We start from the raw sequence: 20,066 nt of genomic DNA, 5'->3' as shown, positions 1-20,066 counted from the left end.
CAAGATGGCCATTTTAAACAAGAATATTGCTAGCATCACAAAAATCATTTTAATAAAGGCATTCATATATGCCTCACCATGTATAATAGAACCTCAGAGTTATGAACACCTTGAGAATGGAAGTTGTTTATAAGCATGAAATGTTCATAACTCTGAACAAAATGTTACGGTTGTTCTTTCAAACATTTGTAACTGAACTCTAACTTAATACAGCTTTGAAACTTTAAATATACAGAAGAAAAATGCTGCTTTTCCTTTGTTTTTTTAGTAATTAACTACTAGTACTGGGCTTGTCTTTTTTTCCCCACTGTCTCCACTCCTGTCTGACTGCATATTTCCAGTTCCAAATGAGGCATGTGGTTGACTGGTCAGTTCTTAACTCTGGTGTTCATAACTTGGATGTTCTACTGTATATATTTTTTTATGCTATACCAATCACTGATACCTGACCAACATACATTTTCCATTCTATAGGCTGGGGCGAGGGATTTAGGGATTGGGAGTAGAGTTTGTTCGTTTTGTTCTTTATTTATTTGCATGGTTAGGTATTTGAATTATGATTTATTTTTAAGTATTTGATCTGTGGGAAACCTAGGCTGAGGTGAGTTTTATATTTTAATTTTGAATATATTGAAGATTATAGTCAATTGATCTTTTCCAGAAGAGAGGTCCAAAATCATGGACGAGTTAAAGAAAGCTCTGTTGCATACCTAAATCCCACTTTTGAGATCAACCATTCCACTGTACCAGTCAAATGTATTTGCCATGGGAAACCAAAGTGACCTATGCTGCATATATACTGGATAGTGTTTAAAAAAAAAAAAAGCCTACCACCTGTTTTACCATCTGGTTAGCTGACCTTACAGAAGCTTTATACACCTACTAGCTGGAATTACCCAGCGTTGCTCGGGAAACCGGAGGAACAAAAAGTAGAAAAACAGTAGCCCATTATCTTTTTTTGAATGGTAGAAAAGTTGCACTGATTTCTATAGGGATTAAAATATTGGTCTGCGTCATCCCCAGAGGGGGCGGGGGTGACCCCGGGTCGAGGGGAGGTTACATGCAGGAAGACTGCCCCAGCTCACGCCCAGGGCAGGGCAGGTGCTCGAGCTGTTGTGCGTGTGGGGGGTTGGGGCACTGCATACCGGCGCAGGGCAGGGGGAGAGGATCACTTATGTAACCACGCAGGCTGGAGGGGATGAGTCCCAGATGGTGCTAGGGCTGCAGGTGGCAGGCACTAGACCTAGGGTAGGCAGGGCAGTCCCTTTAGCACAGCACAGCGGGTTTCTTTTTTATTTTTACAGCTTGGGCTCGGGCCTGATTGGGTCCAAAAGTACCTTAAAACCTTCTCCTGGATGAAAGGTTATCCCATGCAAAGTTTGGTTGCAGTCGCTCTTATAGTGTCCAAGTTATTAGCGCACAAACTTACAAACATTCTCCTTTATATATAAGACTAGCTGGACTTACCCGGCATTGCCAGGAAAACTGGAGGAACAAAATTTAGAAAAACAGAAGCTGGTCCTGACAGGCTCCAGCCACAATGCAGCTGCCAGTGCCTGATATCTGGCCATTATGACAGACCCCCATGCTTTTCTACTGCTGCATAAAGCAAAATCTGACTAAAAAAAGAGGCACTGTAATGTTGAGAATCAGAGTTATTTGACTTGGCAAACTTAGATACAAAAGTCACAATAGAAACTATGTGTCTGTTTTCTTCCCATGTCATGGAGAGCCCCCAAATCACCATGGCTTGGTTCCCCACCATTGCTGGAAGCATATGGAGGCCCCTCTTCAATGTTTTGCTTCCTATCAGATGGTATTTTTGCTAATTATCCTTGTAGAAACTTTTTTTTGGTAGGGAAGTAGGGGGATAGGCATGCTGGGTCTGCAAATTCTCATACAAGAGCTGAGTATAGGGATGTGTCAATCAATGTCTCAGATCCCTGCTGAATCTGAGAGATTTTAAGGTGACACCTCAAACTCTTCTCCCATCCTTTTTGATGAAACTATGAGTCAACTACCTGAGCCTAATGGCACCTTTATAGTCCCTCTTCCAGCACCACTTCCTTGACCAGCTGCCCCTCCCATGGACTGCATCTCTCACCCCCCCTCCCTTCCCTGGATCATCCAGTATCAAACCCAGGACCAGTGCCCAGCATTCATACGGATCTTCTTCCAGACCTGTCCCATTGATGGCTCCTCATAACCAAACACACTACAAATTTAAGTGTTGCAATGGGCCTTAACAAGGTTTGCATCCTCTTTCAATTTCGCACCAATACACTGAAAAAAGTCACCTTGAAGCAATTATGCATAGTATCACTGCATCTGTCCTCTAGAACAGTGGTGCGCAACCTATGGGTTGGGGATCGCAGCTGTCTTCCTAGAGGGTCGCAGCACTTTGATCCGGGCTGGCCAGTATTTTCTTTTGCCGGCTCAGCGTACACACGATAGGGGGAGTGGTAGGGGAACGGACTGGAGCTTTTAATTAAAGGGGCAGCAACAAAATATTGCCAGCAGATTTTTTTTGCTCAACAAAAATTTTCCTGGCTCCGGGAGTCGCAAATGAAAAAAGGTTGAACACTATTGCTCTAGTAGGTACCTCCTACAATTAAGTGCTTCTACAATATCTCATTTTGCTTTATAAAATTGTAATGTGACCATACACCAGGGAAGTGGCTTCACTATCAATTTAAAGTTCCAATCACAACTTGCTTTACTGATACCAAGCTGTCAAAAGCCTTCAGAAACATCTGGATGTTTAGCTACAAGAACGGAGTCCACCATATAACCATTCTTCGGAATCCTACAATTATTATTCCATTTCAGATAAATCCAAAAACCCTCCAGTCGGCAATTTTTAACGTACTGTGTGTTCTAACACCTGACTGAGAGACTTATCATCCAGTCGCTATTGTTAGTGATATCACCTACCTTGGATCTCTTGTCAATAACATGGGCAGCATTGAGAAAGAACTTTAAGCCCTCACCGCAAAACTATTATTGGTAATGGTGCACCTCATTAAGAATATATTTGACAAACCAAACATCTTGATAAGTAGAGGTAAAGCTAAGAATATATAATGCTTCAGAGACTGAATGGTGTCAGACACTTGTCCCTCATAGGCTTTCTACACCACACAGTGTAGAGTGTCAGATTTTGCTCAGGACAGATCATCATGGAAGTACAAAGTACATTTGGTGACCTCTAAGCTATCTACCCAACAGCAAGAAAACTAAACTAATAACTGCTGCAAACAACTTCAATTTTGGTAGCATTCAGGCTTATGTCCACTTAGCTTGAAGAAATTCTCGTATGGCAGCATCATGGCAAGACAATCTTTCTCTTCTGCCAATCTCAGAATGTCCTACAAATTCTCTAGTCTACTACAAGATTGATCAATATACTTCAAACAGTACACCTTTGGTGCATTCAGCAATTAATTGAAAGAGAAATCTTGTCAGATCCTCATTACACAATTTTCTGCTAATCAGCTTGTATCACCAATATTATTATTCACCTAATCAAAGACATACTCTAACTCTGGCAGGGCTATAGGGGCATAGGAATATGCAACTAGGAATGAATCTCAGTAGAGATTAACAGCAAAAATTCCTCTTCTCAACAGACTGGCTTTAACAAGGAGAAATTAAAAAAAAATCACAAGTAGCTGTAGTGGGAACCTCTTATAAATTTATCAAATAGCTGCAGCATTTTTCTTGTCAGTTTCACACTTGCTCAGGGACCTCCTGAAAGAGCAATGAAAAGGGACAAGATCTGAGCATTTTTCTTCACACTGCAAAGCTATAAACAGCAGCATAGCAATGGAGTTGTTTGTCAGGCTCACTGAGACATCATGACCTCAAATTTGTACACAGTCCATGTGTGGATGGTTAGCTTCATATTCATAAGGGCTAGGTCTGACTGATTCTTTGCATAGTGATTAGCTATAAGTTGTTTTATATGGTTATTTTAAAATGTTTTAAACATTTATATGTATGTTAAGGAGCCAGACAGTTTCTATACCCTGCACTGTCCTCTCACATAGTTCTTGCCTGGCTGGCAAGCTCCACAGAAACTCCCATAACTGAATAATTCTCAAAATATATTCTAAAACAAGATATTCACAGTCAAAAAAGTCATGTCTAATTGATATAGCTATCAATTACTTAAGGGAAAACTTTTAAAATGCTGTCATTCCCTCAAAAAAACATGTAAAAAGCCCACATTACAGCTTTGAATTTCAAAAATAATATTACACTTAAAAGTTATGAGACCACATACTTAAACACTCACAGAATAAAGGAAAACAAGTAGACAGCTCCCTCTTCAAGCTCCACACATCAGTGATTCCATCAAAATAAGAAGCCATCTAATGGCAATGCTTCTACCTACCAATACTGCATGTGCTCCTATAACATTTAAACCAAAGTGTATTACAGCCTATTTTCTTTAACACCACAAATAGGTTATGTCTCCAACAAATGCAGCTATACTCAAGACAGTCACTCAGAATAACCCAGTAAGGATTCAAATACAAAAATGTTATACTGTGAAACAGCATAGATAGAGCTACCAAATCTAGGGCTACAATCCTCAAGACATGGACAAAAAAATTAGGTAACTGAAATGTTAATGATACAGAGTTGTGGGAAATCTTAAGGTTATGAACATGTCAACTATTGAAGTAAATCAGTCTGCAGATATTTGTATTCACAAGGATGCAATTTCATGAAGACTTCGTAAACCTTCTCTTCATAATGGCCCCATCTTACACAAATGAAGTTAACAGTATGGATGGGTGCATTTCCATACTTTCAGTGCTAAGTAGAACATGTTTTACTGTATCAGAGTAGATGTATCAGAACTTGTTGTAACCAAGAAGGAGCCACACATTCAGTTGGAGAGCATCGGGGTTGGGGTAAAGCGAAAGGCCCTGATGTCACGTGAGGAGACCAGGCAATGTTGGTAATGAGAGGAGATGGCAGACAGCTCAGTGTTGGAGACAGCCCAAGACACAAGAAAAGGTTTGAGTGATAGTAAGCATATTGAGTGCTTGTCATCATGAAACACCTTTGATTAGACAATCGTCCAGATATGGGAAGATTATCACGCTGCAATATCTGAGGCAGGCATTGATGACTGCCAGGGTCTGGGAGAAACTGTGAAGAGGCCAAAGGGCAATATTCGATATTGGAAATGATATAGTCCCATGATGAGTCTGAGAAAGCATCTGTGGGAGTAGGGGTGTTAAACTGTGATTAATCAGCTAATCAAGTAGTTGATGTAATTTCCAACAACTACTTGATGGGGAGGTGCTCGTTATCCCCGCTGCAGCTCTTCAGTTTAAATGTAGTAGGAGTCAGGTGCACAGCAGCCTGCCTCCTACTTCATTTTATCTGCAGAGCCACAGCAGGATTAGCTTCCGGGGTTGGCATGAGACAGGACTAAGCAATACTAGCTCACGCCAGCCCCAGGAGCTATCACCCCTGCGGCTCTACCTTTTAAATGTAGGAAGAGCCTGATGGACTCTTACTATATGTACAAGGCAGAGCCGTAGTGACTCGGAGCCAGTGCAAACTGGAACTAATTAGTCCCAGCTCACACCGGTCCTGGGAGCTAATACCACCGCCTTTTAAATGTAGTAAGAGCGGCCAGGATCTTACTACATTTAAAAGGCAGAGCCGCAACAGTCAGGAACTCCAGGCAAGTAGGGACTGCTTCAGTTTCCGCTCACACGCAGTCCCACACTGCGCCTCTGCCCCCCCCTACAATGCAGAGACGGTGCTGGGGGAACCAACTTTTAAGCTGGCTCCTGCTTCCTCCCCCTTGCTGCCTCCCCCGCTGCCTGTATATCTGATATAAAGGAAGCAAAGCCCGGAGGAGGGGGTGGGAGGGTAGAATGTGAGTAGTTGACTACTCTTTTACATCCCTATGTGGGAGGGATGAATCATGATACAAAATTAGGCATCTAGAAGGTTGAGGGCTGAAAATCAATCTCTTTCATCTAATGCTGGTATGATTTTTGCAAGTGTGATCATCTTGAATCTGTAGTTTCGGATAAATCTGTTGAGCCTCCTCAGGCCCAGGATAGGCCTCCACCCTTCCTAACTTCTTTTGTGCACTGAAATAGTTTGGGTAGAATCCTTTGCCCTGATAGTATAGGAGGAGTGGTTCTACCGCACCTATTGCAAGGCGGTGTTGGACCTACAGTTGCAAGGTGGTCGTGGGAAGGGTTCTTAAAGAAGGACTGGGAGAAGAGGAACGGTAGGAAGTGTAGTGATAAAGAGGATGACATATTTGAAATGTATTATTTCGAGAACCCACTAATGTTAAAAAAGGTATAAACAATGGTCATCTGCTTCGTCCATCAACTCATCTTTGGCCATGACTGACGCTGTGTCAGAAGCACGAACTGGTGATGACCGAATCACAGGACGAGCTCAAGTAGGAGGCATTGTGTACTGCTGACAATACTGGGCTCAAGGGTCCCATGGGGGCCATTGTGTCGGGTAGGGAGGAGACAGGTAGGGCCAGGGATGATTGAACAATGGGTAACAAGGTGCCTGATGAGTAGGTTTACTCTTTGCTGTTTGCCATGAAGGAAGCATGTATGTTGGAAAGGAGTGTTGCAATGAAAATCTGCTCTCTTGCCCTGTGCCCACCTCACTATAGATTGAGGAAAGAGTAGATGAGAAGGAACAATGGTCAGAAGTGTGTCCTTGAGGACTGTTGGTACTGAGAGTTGGGGACTGTGGTGCCAAATGGGCTTAGATGTCTGATACAGTAGAGAGGTGTCTTGGTGCCAGTTGATGTGATGTTTCAGCTGGTGTCACAGAGTCTGACTTGCTCTTCAGTGCTGGGTGCCTGTGAAAAGCCAGCTCTGTAAGATGTCAGGCAATGACCAGGCCAGGAAAACCCTGGACTTATTAGAGTCCTGGGGTGGCGAGGAGAGGGCTCTCTTCCTCGGAGACGAGAATTGCACCCACATTGATTTGTAGGGTTCTGAGGTGAATTTTGACTCAGCTGGAGTGATTTCTACAGGATAATCATTCTGAGCCTCAGCTCACTGTCCTGCCTGGCCCTAGTGGTCATGCTGAGACGATGCTGACATTTCTGAGAGATGTGGCCCTCTCCAGAGGAGCCCCCTCCCACCACTGCCAAAGAAACCCCTTCTAGCTGCAGCACAGCTGAGGGTGGAGCAGCTCCTGCTGGCTTCAGCAGGGTCAGAACTGCTCTTCATGCCACAGATGAGAGAAGGGTTACTCCAAGGCTAACCAGATAAATCTAGTGTTTAACCGGTTAATATTTTAAACATTAATTATTTCAATAGATACAGAATGTTTATAAAAAACTTAAAGAACCAAAGAAATAAAGTTAGCAAACTCTATTTTCACACTGTTACCATCAGCAAACTAAATCTTGGTTGACAATCTACATCACTGTTTCTTAAACTATGTTCCGTGGCACACCGGTGTGCCACGACACAGTTGGAGGTGTGCCACAGAGAACAGAATTAAAAATGGCTGCCCTTAAAGGGACAGGCAACCTTCCTCCCCCCCCATCCGATAACTTTCCCCCAACCCTTTTTCCCCTCAATAAGTTTCCCCCTGATTCCACCCCCCCCCCCAACAAAAAATCCTTGGTGTGCCTCATTAAAAAAACCTATTGTCTGGTGTTCCTCGGTCTTAAAAAGTTTAAGAAACACTGGTCTACGTAGTAATCCTTGTCAATCTGAATAATTTTGCTTCATAATCAACTTTATAAAATCCCAGTTCCATTTCAGAAAATTCTATTCACGATATTGCCATGGGTTCCATTACTCAAGAACATCAAAATCAAACTCTAATTGGACAACTAAAAAAAAATCAGTTTATACTTCACAGCTACCCAATCCTAGTAATCACCACAAATTTTAAAAAGAGCCAACTCTGCTAAAAAGAAGTTAAATTTACAGGCACAGATCAATGGTTTGGAAGCACAATTGCTGTTGAGAACATTTTTAACATTTAAAAAATGTTAAAAATAAAATATTTGGCAGCACAGAAATACAATTTTATGATAGCATGTCTGCCCCTCTCACCCCTTCCTCAATCTGTTTTATGCTTTTATCCTCTCCAGAATTCCAGGTGCAAGCTAAGAAAGGGAGATAGGCTTTTGGTACCATGTCCTGGAAGGAATGGAAAAAACAGTTACAGCGAGGTGAAGGAAATTGTGAGCAGATCAAGTCTACAGTGAAAGATAGGAATATAGAACACAATCTGCTTCTCTGGCTTCTGCACTTGGAAAAAACCCAGAAAATGTTAAAAGTAAATTTATCCAAAACAAATTGCTTTGTGCCTTTAAGACTACCTAAAATCTTCTGGGGAAAAAAACACTTGACAAAATTCTAACTGTACTCTGACCTTGCATGCTAGAAGTCAGAAACACAAATAGAGAAGAAAAGAAAAAGAATTTGAACTATTCAGCTAGATGAGAAGAACACTAATTATTACAAATTTACTTTATTCTGACTTCACATGTTGGCAGATTGCTATTAATATTCTTTAGATCAAAGTAAATTACTCATGGCTGAGATTAAAGCCAGTTAAACAATAATTTATAATGCAAATTCTGATAAAGCCTTAAAGTTCCTGGTTCATAACCAAAACACCATAAGCAGAGCATAAAAAAATGCACTCAATACTAATTAGCTCAAAATCTAATATCTTATCTACTCTACAGAAACTATCTCCCAAAAAGCTCTCAGAGGGGAGGCACCTTTTACTAAAAACAAACAAACAAACCAAAAACCCACCAACTTTATGTAACTAACACCAATATTAATTATACAAGTTCCATGAACAAAGTAAGCTATTAGAGCAAGAATTTCTTTTGCTGATGTATTTATTATAGGGTTTTGGGTTTTTTTTTTGGTCAACCCAGCTATGTATGTAGCTATGTCAGTTAGAGATGCAATTTTTTGCACTATTAACTAGGGATGTGAACATGTATCAGGACACATGATTAACCGATGAGCCTGAGTTTATCAGTTAAGCCTCACCATTACATGCAGCCCCTCCCCCTCCCACACCACTGCCTCTGTATCAAAGGCAGCAGGGGGGAGGGGAAGGCAGAAGCTGACTTTTAAACTGGCTCCCTGCATATGCTGGCTCCAGTGTAGCCACACCCCCACCACACTGCTGTCTCCCACAGCGGGGGGGGGGGAAGCAGAAATGGTGCTCGCATGGAGCCATCTTAAAAGCAGGCTCTGTGTGAGCAGTGGGTCCCGTGGAGCCACCTGCCCCCCTCTCCTCCCCGCCCCCAACGCTGCTGCCTCTGTAGGTGGTTGAGGTGGGAGTTGGCTTTCATTCTCAGTTCCTCAAACTGTGCTTGGCTATTTAAAAATATAATAGTAAAATATTTGAACACAACAAAAACTAACCTTTTTACTAGGACTCACAAAATCCCTCTCTCAAAATATTGGCAATATTTGAGGATTCAATTCCTGTCAAATTCAAAATTCTATTTTGTCACAGAATTAGCAATGGACTGTTCACTTTCTGTTAACTGATGAACTCAGGCTTATTGGTTAACCATGTACCCTGATACATGTTCACATCCCTAGTTAATAGTGGAAAAAATTACACCTCGAACTTTCTATTTCCCTTTTTCATAATGGTGTTATGACAACACAGTCATTAATGTTTATGAAGCTTTCAGATACTATAGAACAGAGGTAGGCAATAATTTTTACAGAGGGGCCAATTAATGAATTTTGGTAGGTAGTTACAGGCTGGCTCCATTCCAGAAAGTATGAGGCCTGGGGCAGAAGGGGTGGGGCTGGAGGCTAGCCTCCCCCCAAAAGTTGCCTGGGGCCAAAGGCTGTGATTTAAAAACACAGCAAAGGTCTCATGGCTCCAGCCCATGCCACTACGGTGTTGCTTGGCAGCTACCTGGGATTGCTGCGGGTATTTAAAGGGCTCATAACTATAGCCCCTACTTGACTAGCACCAGGAACCGGGAGCCATTTAAATAGGATCTGGCTGTTTGAGCCATTGCCTGGAAATTTGGTGGCATGGGAAGCAGTCTATAAATATAAAGCATGGGACAGATGCAGATGCAGTCCACGGGACAGATCAAAGTGTTAGGTGAGCCTCATCCGGGCATCAGGCCACATCTTGCCCAACCCTGCTAGAGAGACTAGGTTCACATAAATTCCTGTATTAGGGATGTCAATGTGTTGTCCACTATACAATTAACCAATAATCCTAGGATTATCGGTTAATCATGTAGACTACACGCAATCCCACCTTTCCCCCCTCCCCCTGTATCAGAGGCAGCGGGAGGGGAGCAGGAGTCAGTGCCCATGAGGGAGCTAGTTTAAAAGCTGACTCCCCACGAGCACCGAATCTGCCTGCCTCTGTATCAGGGGTGGCAGGCAGCCGGTCCATGAGGAGAACTGGTTTTGAAACTGGCTCCCCTCAAGGCCTGACTCCGACTGTCACCCCACATTGCTGCGTCCGATAGAGAGGCAGTAGCACAGAGTGGCAGGGGGCTCCATGGGAGTGGAGCCAGGAGCACACTCTCTGCCAGCCCTGCCCCCAGGGACTATTAAATAGTCATGTAACCAACAATATTTTGTGTGGTTACACAACTATTCAATTACCCGATATCTAACATCCCTATCCTGTATAGGTAAAATAGGTACTCCTCGTTAGCAATGTTAAAACGCATTTAATTTTGTAAATGTGTAATTGCTGAAATTTATAGCGGTTGCAGGTTTACACATGTGGGTGAAGGGGGGGGGGGGGGCAGGCAGAAGCCAGTGTTCATGGAGAGCCAGCTTTTAAGCCAGCTCTCCACAAGGACCAGCTCCTGCTTTCCCCTCGCCTCATGCTGCTGCCTCTATATATCAGAGGTAGCAGCACAGGGGGCAGGCGCCTCTGCGGGAATCAGTGCTCGCCCCCTGCCCTCCACCGCAATGCTGCCCCTGTGGGAGACAGCAACATGGTGGGGGGAGGGAGGGGAAGAAGCTCTGTAGGAGCCATTATGCATGGAGAGCTGGCTTAAAAGCACTGGTTCCTGTGGAGCCACCTGTCTCACATCACTGAGAGGCAGCAGCACCGAAGGGGTGGACTGCTACCACACCTGAAGAGCCAGCTTAAAAGGGGCCCAATGCTCATCAGGTAATCATTTAAATGGGTACAAGCTCACATCCCTATTCCTCATTTCCAGAGTTGGTACTAAACCATAGCCTCTCCTGTTCAGCCTCTCCAAAACACACTCAAATAGCTACCCACATACAGGTAGGGTAGCTTATGTTGGATCCGCACTTACGAACAGGGCTTTTTCGCCCCGGAGCTCGCAGGCAGTGGGACCGCCCAGAGCGCAGCGGTCCCACCACCTTGGCCTCCGGGGCGAGAAAAGCTGCTCCGGGTGCCCCTGGTCTGCTGGGGACCGTCTCCAGCAGACCAGGGACACCTGGAACAAAGCCGGGGAGGCAGAGGGGTCCCGTGCCTCCGGCTTTGCTCTGGCAAAGCCTCAGAGGTGCAGGACCCCTCCGCCTTCCCGGCTTTGCTCCGGGTGCCCCTGGTCTGCTGGGGACCGTCTCCAGCAGACCAGGGACACCGGGAGCAAAGCCGCAGTGGCGGCGGGGTGCCAGAGCAAAGCCTCAGAGGCGCGGCACCCCGCCGCCGCGGCTTTGCTCCCCGTGTCCCTGGTCTGCTGGGGGGGGGCCCAGCTAGTGCGCTCCCCTCCCCCCCAGCAGACCAGGCTTTCGTTGTAGACCCTGGGGTAGAGCAGCTGGGGTGCTGCTGGGTTGGCCCAGCTGTTCTGTCCCAGGCTAGAGATTCAGCCGCTGTTGAAACTGATCAGTGGCTGATTCCAGGAAGCTGGGGGCAGAGCAATTCTGCCTCCAGCTTTCTGTAGTCAGCCTCTGGTCAGTTTCAGCAGCAGCGGCTGAATCTGGAGCCAGTTCTGACTTACATACAAATTCAACTTAAGAACAAACCTATAGTCCCTATCTTGTACGTAACCCGGGGATTGCCTGTATTCTTACATAGGGAGAGTAACAGCTAAATTACTTTCTTTAAATTTCCCACCATTTCAACTACCAGAATTCATCTGCCAATGATAGCAGCAGGAATATTAGGCCATGTCCATATAGCACTGCAGCTATACTGATGCAGTTTCCCCGCTGTAGCATGTGTGGTAAAAATGCTTTACACCAGCAGGAGAATGTTATCTTGTTGGCATTAAAAAAAAGCACTTCTGTGAGTGGCATAAGGTGTGTTAGTAGGAGTTTCTCCCACCAACACAGAACTGTGCAAATTAACACATGTTGGTTTAACTTCCATCATGCAGAGGAGCAAAATATTTACACCTCTAAGATACATAAATATTGCCAACGTAGGCTGTATTGTAGACAAAATCTTAGGCCACGTCTACACTAGGGACGTAAGTGAGTAGTCAAGTCAACCACTTGACTACTCACTTCCCCTCAGCCTTGCTGCCAGCAAGGCAGAGGCAGCAAGGGGCAGGGGGGATAGGAGCTGGTGCTGGAAGAGGGGCAGCTTACAAGCCAGTTCCTCCCAGCACTATCGGTGTGATGCCGCTTGCCCCACTCCCCATGCTGCTGAGGCAGCAGCAGAGGATGCAGAGAGGTAGAGGAGACTACCATGAAGCAGCTGCTGCCCACAGAAGGCCCAGGCTCGCCATGGGCAGAGGCTTCTCCAGCAGTAGCCCCTGTTTGTGGCAGGCCAGGCTGGCCGCGGACATAGGCTGCTGGAGCCAACACAAGCGAGCCTGGCTCAGTTCTGGCTTGCGTCGGTCCAGGACCTACCACTGCTGCGCCCATAGAGAAGACATGACATTATGTTGTTCAGGGGTGTGAAAACATACACTCAAGCAATGCAAGTTTCATCACCTAAGTGGTACACAGTCTATGTTGGTGGGAGAGTTTCTTCCACCGTCATAGCTACCGCCACTCATTGCGAGGGGGAAGGAGAGTGAGGTGACTATGCAACAGATCTTACAGCAGCGCAGCTGCACAGTATAGCTGTGCCACTGTAAAAGGTCTCTAGTAGTAGAGATGGGAAAATGTATCCATGTCCACAGTTAACTTTCACAGTTACAGGCAGGCTCCCAACTCCCCCCTGCGCCTCCCCCCACACTGCTGCCTCTGTATCAGAAGCAGCAGTGTGGGAAAAGAGGGCAGCAGGCAGGAGCCAAGTATGTGTGAGAAGCTAACATAAAAGCTTTTACACACCAGATCCTGGGGAGCCATGTGCAACCATATTACATGGTTAATGAATAAAATGCATTTTAATGTCCCTATCTAGTATAGATATACACTTAGTTAAGGAAGGCCACCAATTATTTGTCTGCATACCTCTTCCTACCACTGGTTCCACCAATTAACAATTTAAAGGGTGAAAAAGGTCTAGTGTAATCACAATAAAAAAGAAGTCCAAAATAAGAGAAAATGAAGAAACTAGACTAATTTCTCTCTCTCTCTACATACATACAGATATACACGGACACAGTATTTTTTTGTTTAAAAAAAGTGCCGGTACTCCAGGGGAAAAGTTGTTGAGCTCTGACTGGAAATGCCGGTACTGTATCTGGAGATGCCGGTACTATCACAGAAAAAGCACTGTATGTATATATTTGAGAGTGCATCTGTCTGTCTGTGAATCCGTTTGTTCACTGGATAAACTGCAAGAGCTAGACCCACCAGATTTGGTATGCAGTTTCCTCTTCTCCTAACTTAAAGCAAGGTCAGGGTTTGGTTGTAGGACAACTGGAAGCCATGGGAAAAGACTGTTTTCCACAACATGCAAAGGGTGAGGCTGCTGTTCGGAGAGATGCGACACAGAGTGGCTACTGGGGCCATGGAGCCTACAGTGGAGAACTATCCTATAGAGTGGCCAATGGGGGCAGCAGTGCCATAAAGGAAGTGACAGCAAGGCTGAGGCTCGGCCATCTTGCCTGCCAGCATGCTGGATACAAGCCCCTCCACCCCAAACACTTTCCCTCCCTCATGGCCCTTGGCCACAGTGGGGGGAAGGACACTGGGAAGAGAGAAAATGTCCCTTGTGGCTAGGGAGGGAGGTGAGATTCTGGGGAGAGGAAAAAAAGCCCCGGCGGCCCATGGGAGCATGCCAAGGGGAGAGAAAAAAAGGCCCATGCTGAATGGAAAAAGGCCCTGAACCCCTCCTCACCCCCTAGCCCACACTTTTGCACCTCCCCCTGTCCCCAGACTTCTGCACTCCCCTGTCCACATCCCCAAGGCCCTTCCCTGAGTCCTGCAATCCCCACACTGCCAGCCGCCTGTCCTGAAGGAGCCGAACAACACCAGGTAAGTCTGCTAATAGCTTATAAATACTCATCAGGAAAACACTGGAGAGAACGCACTACAATAAGAATTGGAAGTAATCTACCACAGCTGAACTTCATGGCTAAAATAGAAAGTTCAAGTTCAGAATCCAGTTTTATAGATGCTTTTTTGGTTGAAGAGCCCAAATGATTCCTGAAAATGATTAACACTTTTTTCTGGATAAGTTTCTCTCATTATTTTCTATATATTTAAGTTGGGTTTTAGGAATTCAAGGTTTTATGTAAAATTCTAAAATGAATTAGTTCAACTTGCATTACTTTAAAAAATAAAACATGCTGCTAATACAACCTATAATTCCAACTACCTTGTCTGTGAAATATTTTTAAGATTAAAAATTATATGTGACTTAATTATTAATTGTATTATTCTAGCCAACACATCTTTCATATAACGGAACACGTTAAAAACCTACAGCTCATTATATACATCCTGAAATATTTAAACTCCATAATCCAAAACCAGTTTGTTTAAACAGACACACTGTTTAGCTGATTTAGTATCTTACTGTATCTCAAAATCTTAAATGTGATTTTGCGCTCATAGAAGTAAACAGCAAATATCCAGTCACTCCAAGATGCAAGATTGGGTTCCAAATAACTGATGTCTCCCCCAACTGCAAATAAGGCTTAAAACTAACATAATTCTTTGATCTTTCTTCAACTTGTAGCTAAGCAGCTTTCAGTTTAATCTATTTTGGAAACCCCAGAGAAAGGTCTAACAGCTAAATCCAAAAAGGTAATTAGTGCATGGAAGATACTATTATATTTGTTCTTATGGAAAGATCCAAAGGCCAACTATCCATTTCCAGACTTGTATATGCTAAAACAGTTGACCGCAATCTGAATGTCAGTAAACAGCGATTTCTCATACACATACAAACCCAGGAAAAAAAATACTGATAATAACCGAAATTTACAGATAAGCAAAGAAACATGGTGCTTGAGAAACTATTAGAGTTTGATTAAAAGATATTTACTTTGCATATTTTGATTTTTGATGTTGACAATTTGTTTTATGTTATAAAGCTAAAATTATTTTGATCTTAACAAGGGAAATAACAGTGTAGTTGGTTAACTGTTTAACCGATAAGCAAAAGCTTATAGGTTAATGCTATAGACTACACGCATTTCCCTCCCCCCAATCAGTACATTTTTTAGTAGGCTGGCCAGTAGCCCAGCTCAGTTCTGGCTCACACAGGGTACGGGACCTACTCCCGCTGCAGCTCTGCATTTAAAGTGCATTAGGAGCCAGGCGGCAGGCAGCCCAGCTCAGTTCCGGTTCGCGCAGAGTTTGGGAGGTCAGATCCCCTTCCCTCCAGAAAGGGGCTGCTGCCACCCCGCACTGCTGCCTCTGTCAGAATCAGCAGCACAGGGCAACAAGCAGCCAGTATGCAAGAGGAGCTAGTTTTTAAACTGCCACCCCTTGCAAACTAGCTCCTGCCTGGCATCCCATGCTTCTGCCAGCCCCATTCCAAGGGATTACAGAATCATCAACTAACCGATAAGAATTCATGAGGTTACTCGACTATTCAATTAACTGATATTTAACATTCCTAATCTTAACATTTACAGTCATTAAATGAATGTCTGCCCCTCTAAATTCCTGCATCTGTGAAAAATTTTTAAAAAATGAAAAAATACTTGAAAATAGATCTATTATCTGTCAATTTTTAAAATTAAAGTTAAATTATGTCAAGCCTTTATATTACAATTAGTATGCTAAATTCTAAACTTAGAGAAGAAAATTCACAATTTCACTTACCCTCCATTTATTTTCCCCTCAAACAATTCAATTGCTAAAAACATACTTAAACTAAACTAATTCACAATACCATTTACAGAAATACTATCTGCCACTGAAAAAAGCAATGAGAACATTCTTTTTAATAAAAATGTTCATCTGATGACCAACTGCTAAATGAATAACTAAAATAGGATTGTGTATGTTTAAATATTTTAAAAATAGTTTTCTGAGAAAAAAATGAGATGGGTTATCCGAGAAAAATGCAGCCTTGAAAAATAATTACAAGAAACTCTCATATTATATATAAAATAGGTCAATTTTTCCTTAAATTCCTAGACAGTTAGACCCACATAGGGTATACATACTATGTTTTAAAAATAAGTGATCATGTAAACTAGAGGAAAAATTAAAAGATTGTTTAATATTTTGTCTGACAATTTTCATCTCAAAATAATCACAAAGCATTTCACAAGTTCAGACTGACAAGGTACAGGAAAAGTCCCCTCACCTCCAAGCTTACCTTAAAAAAGGGGGGGGCTGGGGTTGCCCACAAAAACTATGCTACTCTATGTATATATTAGTCTCCAAGGTGCCACAGGAATACTAGTTTTCACCCAACACTGAAAAGCAGCGAACTCTGGGGTGAAGCATAAAACCAATTAGAATCATAGGGCTGGAAGAGACCTCAGGAGGTCATCAAGTCCAGCCTCCTGCCCAAGGCAGGACCAATCCCAACTATTCTAGCTGTTTAATTGGAAATTGAATCTTCAAGAACAATTGAGGAAAGAAATTTGGGGGAGGACAAGATTCTTAACGGTGCAGGGTATTCACAAGGGTAATCACGTCCAAAAGACAGCACCCAGCACTATTAGAACTGGGGGGGGGGGGGGGGGGGAAATGTGAAGGCTGAGAAGTTACTGAACACTTTATTTCATAGGAAGCCAAAGGAGATTAAATTCCTCGGCTCCCACCCTAAGAATAAATCATCAAAACAAGATGAATTTCACCTCTTCCGTGTAACTCACCAAGAGAGACTGAATTCACTTCCACTTCCCCCAGAAAAACAAAACAAAGCCACGGAGCTGCGTGAAAATCATTCCCCAAGTGACCCCCGAATCAGGAGACAGACTCTCCCCACCTTTCATCATTCCATCAAAGGAGCTTCCAACTCCGGGTGCCCCCCTCCCCCCGGCCCATCACCCCGCCCGAGCCCACGCTCATCCGCTAGGCGGGGAGGGTGGGAAATAGCGGGGCAGAAAGGGGAGACGGACCGGGACGGGCTGATGGCAGCTGCTCGATTACGGTGTCGATCCCCTGGCAACCCAACGGTCACCTGGCCTCCACAGTAGAGAAACCCGCCTCCGACACCCCGTTCCGCGCGGCGCCGGCCCAAGCGCGCTCAGCGCTTCCCTCAGGGCCCCGGCTCCGAGCGGCTCCTCTGGCACGGAACCAGAGCTGCGACTTCCCCACAGCCGGGACGGGCCGACGCCACCCCGGAAAAAACAGCCCGCGCTGGCCCTCCAGGGCCCCGAGCCGCCTGGCCGGGCCTACCCGCCTCCATTTTCTAGTCAGGCCCAGCGGCCGCGGGCGGTGACCAACCCCGTCTCTGCGCCCGCTTCCTTAGGGCGGACGCGGCCTCCCCCGTCTCCCGCATTCACCTCGGGCCGTCTCCTTCACTCGCCGTCGGGAGGAGGGGACGGATCTCGCCGCCACCGGGCGCCTCAGCCGAGTCGAGCCGCCATTTCCTCCTCGCAGCAGCTCCTCAGCGCTGGGCGCGGGGCACCACTCCTCCCCCGCTACCATAGAGACTGACATGGCGGCCGGGCGTGGCCCAGAGAGTCAACCAGTCGGGCCTCCTCTCTCTCTCTTACACACTGCTCCTGGGAGGGGAGGGGAGCTGCGGGCAACGACCGCTCCAAAACCATAGAGGTGCCAGGTTGATCGCAGGGGAGGAACGTCCCCGGTGCCCTGCGCGCTGCCTCTGGGACAGGCGGGGAAATGCAGCGTGCGCCCCCAGGCAGGGCAGAGAGCCCTGCCAGCCTGGGGTGGGGCCCATAGCGACCAAAGGGGGAGCCCCAAAGCGGTAGGGCGGGGCTGAGACGGCAAGTTTCGTGGGGGGATAGCCCAGGGAATGACCTCTGCATCGAGAGGTATCCCCACGGGGCAGCTAGGGGAACCCCTCTCCTACTGAAGGGCAAACAGCAGCTGGTACCATCACTGTGGCACTGTGCATGTAGGGGTGTGGGCAGGACTTCTGGAGTCTAACCCACCACCTTCCTCGGTAACTTTGGGCAAATTAGCCTCTCTGTGCCTCAGTTTCACCAGCTGTATAAAGGGGTGCATATATATATCACCTCACATGAGTTCAAAGTTTAATTCATTATTGATAAGGCACTTTGAGCTGCGAGGCTGAAAAGCACTAAATATCTTTACAGTGACTTACCTGGGGCATGAACATACTTTGTGGCATGGAGTTTTACATTCAAGAGAACAGAAAAGCTGCATCTGCTTTGAAAGTACTGTCCAGATCCCAGACTGGCACCATTCTCTCCTCACTCAAAAGCAAACCCTCACTGTATTATATTTGGTTGGATGACTCAAATTGTTAAAAAAATCACAAGGCAGCTTTCTCTGAGAGACTCAACTGCCCACACCAATATTTTTCATCTCTCTTTATTCAATGACAATGTTAATCTTTCTTATTGTTACCTCCTTTCCCTTTTGTTGTACCTGTAATTACACCTGACATATCAATCACCACTGTAACGTTCTTTCCCTATGTCCATGTTATGGATTGCTGTGAGGGGGGGAAAAAAGCAAGTTTTCATTGGACTAGCTCATCCTCTACATCGAAGATGCCTACTAAACTCAATTCTATTTTTAAATAATTTATTATTTAGTTTTTTTTAAATCTTAATAATAAACTCTATCCATTATCACAGAGTTTGCAAAACCGGACTACAAAAACTCTGTAAAACTGTGATCCTCTAAGTTGCTTTTGGGGGTGGACTTTTGCACTTCCACAGCATTCCATTTATTTAATGTAATAGTGAAATTAAAAAGGTGCTTTGTACTAACATTGCAAAACTATTCATTTTCAATCCATGTATATTTTGAAGCTGAATATATAAAAATGATTGAAAAAGTATGATCTAGTGGTAAAATCCCTGGGTTGGATGTTATATGATCTGGGTTCCAATTCTCAGTGTTACTGATTTCCTTTGGAGACATTAGGTAAATCAGCCACTGTACCTCTTTCTCTTCAATAGTAAAAGGAGGGTAATAATACTTACCTCGCTCCTAAGGAGGTTCCAAGCCTTAATTCATAATTGATTGTAAAGCACAGAGATCCCTGGATGAAAGGTGCTACAAAAGTACAAAACATGATTATTATTAAAAGTAGAAACAACCACCACCCTTAATATGTTCTGCAGCTACAGAGCGCCAGTAAACTTTAGACTCTGTCCTATTTGAAAAAACTCAAAATTTTAGTAGACCAAATTAAACTGTGATGTAATTTCTAGAATAACTGGGAATGTAGTGACATTTGTTGCTAGTATTGACATTTGTTGCATAGATAAAACAAATAATTTACACATCAGAGAAGTAAGATGTAAATGTGTTCCAGGAAAGGATCAAGGATAAAAAAGCATGCACCAGATTATTTCCCACCAAGATCCTTGCAGTTTTATTTCCATTATATGCATCCTCCATTGCTCCATGTGTTAAATTATTAATTTGCATCCCCCTGAATGCTCAACTGATGCAAGTTACATTATACTCAATATGTAAACCCAATGGTGTACAGGCAGTCCCCGACTTACGCGGATCCGACTTATGTCGGATCCGCACTTACGAACGGAGCTTTCTCGCCCCGGAAGTTGGGGCGAGAAAGCCCCGTTCGTAAGCTGCTCCGGTGCCCCTGGTCTGCTGGAGACCGTC

At 44.6% G+C, this 20,066-nt stretch overlaps 1 protein-coding gene across 9 annotated transcripts in view; it reads right to left on the bottom strand.

Moving 5' to 3' along the window:
• Positions 1-20,066, bottom strand: part of DIDO1 (death inducer-obliterator 1) — a 106,973-nt gene that overhangs the window by 79,636 nt on the left and 7,271 nt on the right. For 3 of the 9 annotated variants that reach the window (XM_075901063.1, XM_075901066.1, XM_075901074.1), the window contains exon 1: positions 17,783-17,939. The exons of 4 other annotated variants lie outside the window; for them this stretch is intronic. The gene's annotated coding sequence lies outside the window, so the exon portion shown is untranslated. Of the gene's footprint in view, positions 1-17,782; positions 17,941-19,417; positions 19,491-20,066 lie in introns of those variants that run through there. 2 more of the 9 variants (XM_075901064.1, XM_075901070.1) reach the window with 2 other exon arrangements.

This window comes from Pelodiscus sinensis, chromosome 18 (assembly GCF_049634645.1).
Source record: "Pelodiscus sinensis isolate JC-2024 chromosome 18, ASM4963464v1, whole genome shotgun sequence".
In the NCBI taxonomy this organism is placed as follows: Eukaryota; Metazoa; Chordata; order Testudines; family Trionychidae; genus Pelodiscus; species Pelodiscus sinensis.
This window is presented reverse-complemented; position numbering and strand designations above follow the sequence as displayed.